Below are 11,226 nucleotides of genomic sequence, written 5' to 3' on the forward strand. Positions count from 1 at the left end.
TCTCTTGGATTTTACACATCAAAACCACTTTTCAGAGTTGCTCGGAGAACAGGCAAAGTACTATAGAAACAAGGTGCCAGAAGCATCATAAATGTGGTATCTTTAGTCAAAGAAACTGGGTTGGAACCTGGGTTCTGTGCTTGTTGAAAAAAATGTTTAAGATGAACACACAGTCCTGCCTTTTCCTTTCCTCATCCATTAAGCAGAGAGAGAGAGGCATTTTTTTCCCCTACAAAGCATGACAGAACAGATCCTGTGATAATGCCTGTAGAGCCATTTCTGAATAAAAAAAGAGTACACGGCTATCAGTCATTTCTTAGCTATTAGTCATTTAAAATGAAATGTAGGGCAATCTCTTGGCTGTGAAATTGAAATATATCTGAAATCAATAGTCACTTGGAGGACAGCAGTGTTGGTGACGGATAAGGCATGTTAGTAAAAATGGAAATCACCAGTCGCCAGGATTGGGTGTTCAGCAAGATAGACTGCTTGCAGAGCCAGCAGCAGCTGTCATTCTGTCTTAGTGATATGCCACCTCTGGATAACACTAGATGCTGTGCTCCCTGTGTCCTTGAGGAACATATTACAGAACAGTGAGTTGAGGGAAGCATGTACAAAGCTCTGTGTCTACACAGACTCCAGAGTGTGGACCATGAGAAGAGCAGGAGAGCAGGGCCTGACACTGCTGACAGAGAAATCCTGGCATTGGTCAAGTTGGAACAAACTGGCCTCTGTGTCAGCATGCTTGCAATCATCTTTCACTGCTGTCAGCTTAAACAGTGATGGTGATTAGCTGGCTGCCTGATCAGCCTGCCTGTATGCATAGGAGTCTTTGGGAAGAGATGAATTTAGGGGCAACAAGAACACAGGTAGTTCCAGAGAAGGCAGTGGCTCTACTGGCTGTGGAGATGAACAGGACCAAGGTTATAACCTGACTCTTCCTCTTCCAGCTGCTATAGTTTGCAAAATCAATCTAAGTTTAGTATCTTGCACTGGAGTCTTTTCATCTCTAAAATATAAAATCATTAAACTGCCAGCAAGACTTGACATTGATACTGGAAGAAGAAACAGAAAACAGTAACTAGTGGAGGAGGTCTCTTCCAGTCATACATGAAGACCTGAATTTACATTACTAGGACCCAAGTAAAAAGCCAAGCATAGTGGTGTGTGCCTGTAACCTGATTGTTAGGATAGGAGATGACACTAGAGACAAGCAGATTCCTGAAGCTCATTGCTCAGCCAGTCGAGCCAAACCAATGAGCTTCAAGTTTACTGAGAGCCTCTGTCTTTAAAACCAAAGGTGAAAGGTGATTCTGGGAAGAGGTCTGATGTCAATCTCTATCCTTCACATATAGAGGTAAGTACATATGTATTTGCATACACAAATGTGCATCCTCACAGCATCAAGTGCATGAAACACACACACACACACACACACACACACACACACACACACACACACACAGAGAGAGACAGAGAGAGAGACAGAGAGAGAGAGAGAGAGAGAGAGAGAGAGAGAGAGAGAGAGAGAGAGAGAGAGAGAGAGAGAAGCAGCCAACATCATACTACCTCCAGCAGGAGCTGGACATATCTAGTTTTTTTTCCATCTCCAAGATAATGAGAATGAGACAATCATATAAAAAATTTAGACTTTCCATCCCCACAAAATACTCGAGTTCTCTAAAAATGGAATGTGATTATTTTTAATCAGCTGACTGGCATCCAAGATGATCTCATCATCTTAGGAACATCATTGAGATCCAGATTTCACTGCCGTGAGCTAGAGAGCTGCAGTTGCAATGAACTCCCAGTGACCCCTGCAGAAGTGACCACTCCATCAGCTCTGTCTCCATAGGAAGGCATTTGACATTCAAAAGAAAGACAAGGCAAGGACATGTGGTTTTCTTCTTTTCTTCTGGGACTGATATCTAGTTAACATCTTTGTAGTACACTAGTGGATTCGTGCTCCCCTAGAAGTAAAAGAAATCTCGAAGGCCTTGGCCTTATCCTATGTATACCTTTTTATTTTGCTGTCTGACTTTGCATTTTTCTTCGTTAAATTCCTTACTCATAATTGCAGGAGCTGTGATAGCCCTATCCACCATTGGATTCCCAAGGGCACATTAGTGAGCATTCTGTGTGTCCACTGATGCCCACAAGTGCCTCATGTTCCCAGACTGAATAGAGACCCCTCTTCTGTCAGGAGCCCCTGCCAGCAGCAAAGTCTTAAGTCAAGTCAAAGCTAAAACCTAAGGATAGAAGCTAGGCTAGTGAGTTAATTAATTAATTAATTTCTTAGTTAATTAGTTTTAGCTCTTCGGTAGAGAAGAGGATGTGGAGTTCCTATTTTGTACATCTGGGATACCCTCGTAGATGATGGGGGACCTAGAGGCATTTGAATGACACATCTGGAGGAACATGCAGAAGCAGATGTTAGGTAGGTGGATATGCCATTTCACTACACCTGGGGCATGAACAATTAATCAGGCCAGCAGGCAGGAAATTAGACAATGGGCTTAAGAAATGATGGTTCTAAGTTTTAGAATCCTCTGTGTCTAGAGGATGTGTATGGGTAACATGCTCCTTAATATTTTCAATGCTGGGAAGGATGAGTCTGGTAATAGGCAGGCTTCCTGATGGCATGTGTTCTCTGGGGAGAAAAGGCTTTTAGCTCTGAGGCAAAGCCCTCATCCTTCTGCCACAAGCTTGAAACCGACCTTCGGTTTTCATTTTAACTGTTTCTTTGGTTCTTTTGTGATTGAACATTGAAGTGAAAACACGTGTTCCTTGGAGGATTTATCTAATCTGGTTGCAAATAGCAGGTGACCAGATTCTCAGCTTCCGTGTGCTTAGACCTGGTGATCAGAGCCTGTAAATCCCTCTGATGCCCAAGCTCAGGGACTCAGGCAAAAATAGCAAGTGAGGTCAGTCCTCCAAGGACGACCTGGAGTGCTTGCCATCTAAATGGAAGGAATCAAACCACCTTTTAAGTATAAGGCTAAGAAATGTCTTATTTATTCATCCTCAGCTCTTTTTGTGGGGAACCACTTGATCTTTTCTTCTTCCCTAAGCAAGTTCTGAGTGTTCATGAGAGCCAGATGCCAAGGAAAAATTAGATGCAACTCTGGATAATCAGATTTGCTATAAAACTAATGACTCCAGTTTCACTGTCCATCTCAGCTCTTATTTGGTCCTATGTTTTGTGAAATATTTGTATGTAATATATATATATATATATATATATATATATATATGTATATATCTGTGTGTCTGTGTGTTCATGTATGTGCCTGTGTTTTTGTCTCTCTGTTTTGTGTGTGTGTGTGTGTGTATACTTGTCACAGGGTGCTTATGGAGGTCAGAGGACAAGTTAGGGCTAGAACTCAGAGGGTCATCAACTCAGATTATCAGCCTTAGCATCAAATGCCTTAACCTACTGAATTACCTTCGTGGGCCCCACCAACATTTTGTAAGCTTCAGTTCCTGTAATATCTGAACCTGTCTCCTGGTCCTTTAATTCTGTAGAAATCATGTTCATGCTCATGTAATCAAATGGGTCTCCAAACATATCCTGCATTATATTAGAGCAAATGTTAGTAGGGTACAGGAGGACCTAGAGTAGAGAAACCCTACCTGAGAGGGCTCCATGTATCTAGAGCTCAGAGCATTATGTTCTGTTTCTACCCTACCTGCGTAGGCTGAGTTCAGTGCTGCACCTGGACTTAGTTAGCATCACACTTGATCTTACAAACACAGACCTTCAGGAGATCACCCTTGGCTCTTCAAGACCTACTCCTCATCTCCAAGAGACTATTCTTGATCTCCATAAGACTATTCTTGACATCCACAGAACTACCTTTGAGTCTATGAAACTCTCTTTGATCTTTGATCCAATAACACTTCAAAGTTTCCAGGCCTCTTACATGCTAACCATATACTCTCTCATGATCAACTGTCAGACCTCTTCCATGCTAACCCTCTCATGTTCTATTGCTATGAGTCTTTTATGCTAACCATCACCCTCTCATGTTCCACTGTTAAGTTTCTCCCATGTTAACCGTCACCCTTTCAGGATCCATTGCTAGGCCCCTGCCATGCTAATCCTCACACTCTCAGGTTCTACGGCTAGGTCTCTTCTGTGCTAACCATCACCCTCTCATAAGCCCCTCAATTACCTAGAATTCACAGAACTTAGCAGGACATTCTAACAAGTACTTATAATTTGATTACAGGTACCTGAAGAACACAGTTTGAGTGGTTCTCCTTGTGGAATGGGGACACTTCCCTACTAGCACATAGTGGCCAGTAGAGAAGTCTTCTTTCCACTCCAGTTCCTTCCTATAAATGAGTGTCTGTGAATTCAGCAGAGAAAAGAGTTGGCTTCTTGAATTGGGGCTTTGGTATCTGAATGACACCCCTAAATTCCTGGTAGTTACTTGCCATGATGCCTCCCTGTTCAAATCATAGAGTTGACAAAAAAAAAAAATGAAGATGGCTTAAAAAATTACATCTTCAGGATAGTTGCCTCCCATTCCACTGAATGCTAAGCTACACTGTTGTACTTGGACTTGTGACATCTTCCAGAACTCTCAAAGGAAAGGGGTCCAGTGCTGTCATTTTCCTTGTCTTTTTCTAACACAAAAGTCCAAAGCTCCTTAAGTATATCATCCCTATCTTATGTGCTGTGTTCTCGCTCTCTCTGTCTCCCATTTATCATTCCCTGGGGCTCAAGAAGGATTGGTTTTGCATCCCCCCCCCACACACACTTGTCTAAGTTCTCCTCTTCTCAAGAAGTGAGGTATCTGTATCTCAGGAAGCCTGAGGGAAGACGGCAGGTGGCCCTTGATTGATAGACCTCATCTTCACTCACCAGATTCAACCATCTAGATACACCTATTCTCTATGTGTGAAGCATCTCTTTTGTTGTTTCCAAGTTTTTATGGCTAGATTTGAAGTTCCAAGATAGATGTAGATGCAACTATAAGAAATAATATGGATGGGAATTGCTTTGAATCTGTAGATTCCTTTGGTAAGATGGCCATTTTCACTATGTTAATCCTACCAATCCATGAGCATGGGAGATTTTTTTCTATCTTCTGAGGTCTTCTTTAATTTCTTTCTTCAGGGACTTGAAGTTCTTGTCATACAGATTTTTCACTTGCTTGATTAGAGTTACACCAAGATATTTTACATTATCTGCGGCTATTGTGAAGGATGTTGTTTCCCTAATTTCTTTCTCAGCCTGTTTATTGTTTGTATAAAGGAAGGCTACTGATTTCTTTGTGTTCATTTTATATCCAGACTTGCTGAAGTTGTTTATCAGCTATAGGAGTTCTTTGGTAGAATTTTGGGGGTTGCCTATGTAAACTATTATATCATCTGCTAATAGTGATACCTTGACTTCTTTCTTTCCAATTTGTATCCCTTGTTGTGTAATTGCTCTAGCATTGAAAGAGCAATTCTCTATTTCATATAGGAAAACAAAAATCCCAGGATAGCCAAAACAATTTTGAACAAGAAAAATACTTCTGGAGAAATCACCATCCCTGACCTCATGCTGTACAACAGAGCAATAGTGATAAAAACTGCATAGTATTGGTACAGAGACAGACAGGTTGATCAATGGAATAGAAACAAAGACCCTGAAATAAACCCATACACCTATAGACACCTGATCTTTGATAAAGAAGCTAAAACCATACAGTGGAAAAAAAGAAAGCATCTTAAACAAATAGTGCTTGTCTAACTGGTGTCTACATGCAGAAGAATGCAAATTTATCCATATTTATCACCCTGCACAAAGCTCAAGTCCAAGTAGATCAAGGACCTCAACATAAAAGCAGATACACTGAATCTAATTGAAGAGAAATTGGCAAATAACCTTAAACACATTGGCACAGAAGAAAATTTCTAAATCGAACACCAATGGCTGAGGTTCTAAGGTCAAAAATTGATAAATGGGACCTCTTGAAATTGAAAAGCTTTTTTTAAGGCAAAGGACATTGTCAGTAGGACAAAATGGCAGCCTACATATTGGGAAAAGATCTTCACTAATCCTGCATCCAGTAGAGGGTTAATATCCAAAATATATTTTAAAAAACTTAAGAAATTAGACTTCAACAAACCAAATAACCCAGTTAACAAATGGGGTATAAAGCTAAGCAGAGGATTCTCAATAGAGGAATCTTGACTAGTCAGGAAGTACTTCAAGAAATGTTCACATTTTTAGTCATCAGGGAAATGCAAATCAAAATAACTCTGACATCCTACTTGATACCAATCAAAATGGCTAAAATAAAAAACTTGAGTGACAGTACATGCTGGTGATAATGTGAAGAAAGAGGAACACTTCTCCATTGCTGGTGGGATTGCAAGCTGGTAAAACCACTCTGGAAATTAATGTGGCGATTTCTCAGAAAACTGGAAGAAGTTCTACCTGAAGACCTGCCATACTGCTCCTGGGCATATACCAAAAAGATGCTCCACCATACCACAAGGACATGTGCTCCACAAAGTTTATAGCAGCCTAATTCATAATAGCCAGAAACTGGAAGCAACCCAGATGTTCCTCAACCAAAGAATGAATGCAGAAAACATGGTTCATTTACACAGTGGAATACTATTCAGCTATTTAAAACAAGGATATCATGAATTTTGCAGGCAAATGTATGGAACTAGAAAATATCGCCCATCCTCCTCCCCGCCACGAGAACTAGGTCCGTTGTTGCCCACCGCCTGAGATCTTCAAGCTACGTGCCCGCAAGTTCCCATTTGGACTTCTGCAATCGGAGATTACAGCAATGGCCTCAAAATGGAGGGCTACTTCATCTTGGTATTGTCACCCAGTATATGCAAGATACTGGCAGCATTATCATCATGCAATGCTTTGGATGCAAAGCCACTAGAATATCTACAGAAAGTTGAGGGATTTCTATTTCACTTCTCCATGGTTCTTCCCTCATGAAGTTCTTCCCTGGAACTCTCTTGCTTATGAGGCTTGGCATCCTTGGAACTCTCAAGGCCAGCACATGGCAGGCAGGAGTCTCCCTACACTGTTTCCCATCTCAAAAGCCCTGGGCAGCCTCTGCATAACAGCAATAGAACCCAGACATCCACAAGAGAAAATGAAGCACTGTATGAAGAGGAAGAGCTGGAGTCGGATTCAGATGATGAAGTGGAGTGCGACCTGAGCAATATGGAAATCACTGAGGAGCTCCGCCAGTACTTTGCACAGACTGAGAAGCACAGAGAAGAGAGACCGCGACAGCAGCAGCTGGATGCAGAGCGCCTGAATGACTATGTGAACGCGGACCATGGCCTGTACTTCAGCCACCACAGGTCAGTGGAGCCCCCATCTGAGAAGCCCTGGGGGCGGCGCCAAGCAGAGATGAAGCGCTTGTATGGGAACAGTGCTCCCAAGATCCTGGCCATGGAGGCTGCTATGCAGCTGAGCTTTGATAAGCATTGTGACAGAAAGCAGCCGAAGTACTGGCCTGTCATTCCCCTGAAGTTCTGAGTCCTGGGCACCGGGACTCTCACAGTTCCTAACCTTTCCCTCATCATCTCTCCTGGACATTTTTCAGAGAAAAAGGCCTGTATACTGATATGGTGGATACAGTCTGTCAGCCACTTATAATTCTGTCAACAATACTGTTGCCACCACAAAGAATGTTTACTTGACATAAAGTGATAATTGTATGTATTGGACTGGCTCTCGGTTTTCTCTGTAACAGTCCAGTTCACTGAAATTATTGCCTAGAGATACTGCCTATTGCTTTACATTTTTAATTTCCTTCTTTACATTGTCTAGAATGTCATAAAAGCCTTAAGCCACATGTCATTTGTTGCTACATTTTTTAGACCAGTTTTCATACAGCACATGCTAGCTACAAACTCTTAAATCTTCCTGCTTCCACTTCCCTAATGCTAGCTTATAGGTTTGCACCGCCCACACTGGGCTTCTGTCTGCATATTTTCTCAGACTATAGATCTTCGGATCCCTCTGAAAACAATGCAAGTGAACCGTAAGAGAAATGGCACTTGCTACTCAGCTAGGTGTCAACCCACATGCTCTATAAAAGACCTGAGAGTAAATACTCTGGGCTTGGCAAGCCATGTTGCCTGTGTCATAACTGCCTGACCCTGTCTTCATAGTATAAAAACAGCCATTGTTACTGAATAAAGAAATGAATGTGCCTGTGTTTCAATAAAACTTTATTTGTTTAAAAAAAAAAAGAAAAAAAAAATATCATCCTGAGGGAGGTAACCTAGACCCCAAAGGACATGCATGGTATATACTCATTGATAAGTGGATATTAGCCAAAAAGTACACAATATATATCCCTCACACCGTAAGAAGTTAAAAAAGAAGGAAGGCCCAAATGATGATGCTTAAATCCCACTCAGAAGAGGGAGCAAATTAATCATGGGAGGCAGAGGGAAGGAGGAACTTGGGTGGGAGAGGGGAGGGGAAAGAGATAAGGAGGGCAAGATCAGGTATTGGGGGGGGGGCACAGGAGACAGTCCCATAGACCCAGGAGAATGAATGGAAATATGCAGCTGCAGAAGGGAAGACATGGGATGGGAAACCTCTAGAAAATCTCAGAGACCTGGGGTGGGGGAGGTTCCCAGGACTCAGTGGGAGTGAACTTAGACAAAATGCCTAGCAGTGGAGGTAAGGAACCTAAAGAGACTACCTCCAGTGGAGGAATGGGGACATCAACCCACCTACAAAATTTTGGACCCCAAATTGTTTCTGTCTAAAAGAAATGCAGGAACAGAAATGGAACAGAGACTGAAGGGAAGGCCGACCAGTGACAGGCAGAACTTGGGATCCATCCCATGGGTGGGTACTAAAACCTGACACTATTACTGATACTATGTTGTGCTTGCAGACAAGAGCCTAGCATGCTTGTCCTCTGAGAGGCTCTTGCAGCAGCTGACTGAGGCAGATGCAGATGCAGATACTTATAGCCAAGTATTGAAAGGAGATCAGAGACCCTTATTGAAGAGTTAGGGGAAGGACTGAAGGAACTGGAGAGGATGGCAACCCCACAGGAAGACCAACAGTCTCAACTGACCTGGATCCCTGTAATGTCCAGTAGCCATAGGGGACCTCCATTAGAGGGATAGGGACATAACCAATCTGCAAAACATTTGACCTAAAATTGCTCCTATCTAAAAGAAATGCAGGGACAAAAATGGAGTAGAGGCTGAATGAATGGTTGACCAGTGTCAGGCCCAACTTGAGATCCACCCCAAGGGTGGGCACCTTCCCTGTGAGGGGAGATGGGAAGGAAGGGCAACATTTGGGCTGCAAATAAATAAAATAATTAATTAATTAAGACAAGAAACAATATTAAGATCTCATGATTTACCCTTGACTTATTTCCTCTAACAGTACATCTTGGAAAGCTTAATGATAACATCACAGATAGGGTATTGACATTAATATAGTCCAACACAGAATAATTTCATTACTGTAAGCATTTCTTGCTGTCTTGTTCTGTTTCCAGTTGCTGTGGAAATACTTGTCATTGTAACGCAATAAGAATAGAAGTTTATTTAGTCCAGTTGTTCTCAACCCTCCTAATAGTGCAACCCTTTAATACAGTTCCTCATGTTGGGGTGACCCCCCACCATAAAATTATTTTGTTGCTACTTCATAACTGTAAGTTTATTATTATTGTTCATCATAATAAATATCTGATATACAGATTATCTGATATGTGACCCCCATGGGGGTTGGGATTCACACTGATTTAGTTCATAGTTCCGGAGGCTGAAAGTCCAAGAGTGCCCTGTAAGGGCTTCTTTATTGTGTCATCATATCCCAAATGGCGTTGTGAGGTGAGGCTAGTGTGCTCATTCAATTTTATAAAGCCATGAATGCTATTAGAAGGTTCCACTCTGAGGCCCTCAACCCTAATTACTACCTGGTGCCCCAAGTGGCAAATGCCATTGAATATATAAATTTGGGCGGTAAGTCTTCAACATATGAAATTTCAGGGACTAAACACCCTTCCTTTTGCTTGGCCCATGACAACTCTTAATTTGTCCTCCTGCTCTGATGAGAAAGCTGGTTAAAACATTAGAGCTGTTTTGAGAGAACATGTTTTTATTGCCATGGAATGAACAAACTATGGCTTCTGTGTGACAGTCTAATGTCTCCTCTGGGAAGTGGCGACCTAAGACAAACATGATCAGTGGTAAGTACTCAGAAAAATACTAGTGCAGTAATCATTGAGAATATTGCCGGCAAGACATTTAAGAGCGAATTCATGTTGCGTCATTTGCCTGCATTAGAAAATATGAGGAAGGTAATTTTCCAACTGTGTACAATAGAAATACTACTTAAGAATAATCACAGAAAAACCATTTTGCATCTGACACTAATTTCTAAGCAAACAGAGGCAGAAATGAGTTCACATCTGTGGAGAAAGTGAATGTGGGAAATAGGAAAGGTTGTGTTTACCATATGTTGAAGGGAGGATGGTGTTCACTGCCTTACCTGGGTGGTAGTCTGAGTTCAGGGAGAGCAGAGGAGGGCATAGAAAGTGTTTGCTTCTTTGGAGCTCAGGATGCTAGTGAATGTTGTCTGTCTGTCTGTCTATCCATCTGTTATCAATCCTCTGCCTACTCTCTATCTACGGTCTGTCTGTCATCTATTGTCTACCTACATGATCTCCTCCTCTCCTCTTCCTTCATTGCTGCTACTTCTTGTTCTTTGTTGTTCTTCCTCCTCCTTCTCCTTTTCTCTTGCCTTCAATTACTTTTATCTCTATTTTTTTCCCTCTGGTTCAAGAGACTAAAGGTACAGGTAGCTCTGGTCACTAAGTACCTCCTAACTACTGGGACAAGGACTGTGACAAGAAAGACAGTTCTCTCCATTGAAAATAATATTTTCCTACTATCTATTCTGATCATGATTTCCCCCATCTTGTTCCCTCCCAGATCTTTCCCACCTCCTTGCCCATCTATCTCCATATCTTCTCTCTCTCTTTTTAGAAAACAAATAGACCAATAAAAAAAAAAAAACAAGAATACAACAAAGAAAACAGTAATTAAGTGTGCGTGGTGCTGCTTCTGCATAGCTTCAAAGCTTCAAGCACTTTCATTGGGCAGGTCAGACTCTATTGTTACAAAGGAATCTGCCTCTCTTGGTACTCATAGCATATACCCTGCCCCTCCCCCAATTAATAAAATCTTTCAAACATAAAAGGCAAA

The 11,226-nt window shown here is 41.8% G+C and overlaps 1 pseudogene; it reads left to right on the forward strand.

Annotated features, from left to right (window-relative positions):
• The first annotated feature begins 6,220 nt into the window (after positions 1 to 6,220).
• On the forward strand, positions 6,221 to 7,799 carry LOC117717248 (gem-associated protein 8 pseudogene; annotated as a pseudogene).
• Positions 7,800 to 11,226: the final 3,427 nt, after the last annotated feature.

Source organism: Arvicanthis niloticus, chromosome 11 (assembly GCF_011762505.2).
Source record: "Arvicanthis niloticus isolate mArvNil1 chromosome 11, mArvNil1.pat.X, whole genome shotgun sequence".
NCBI classification, from domain to species: domain Eukaryota; kingdom Metazoa; phylum Chordata; class Mammalia; order Rodentia; family Muridae; genus Arvicanthis; species Arvicanthis niloticus.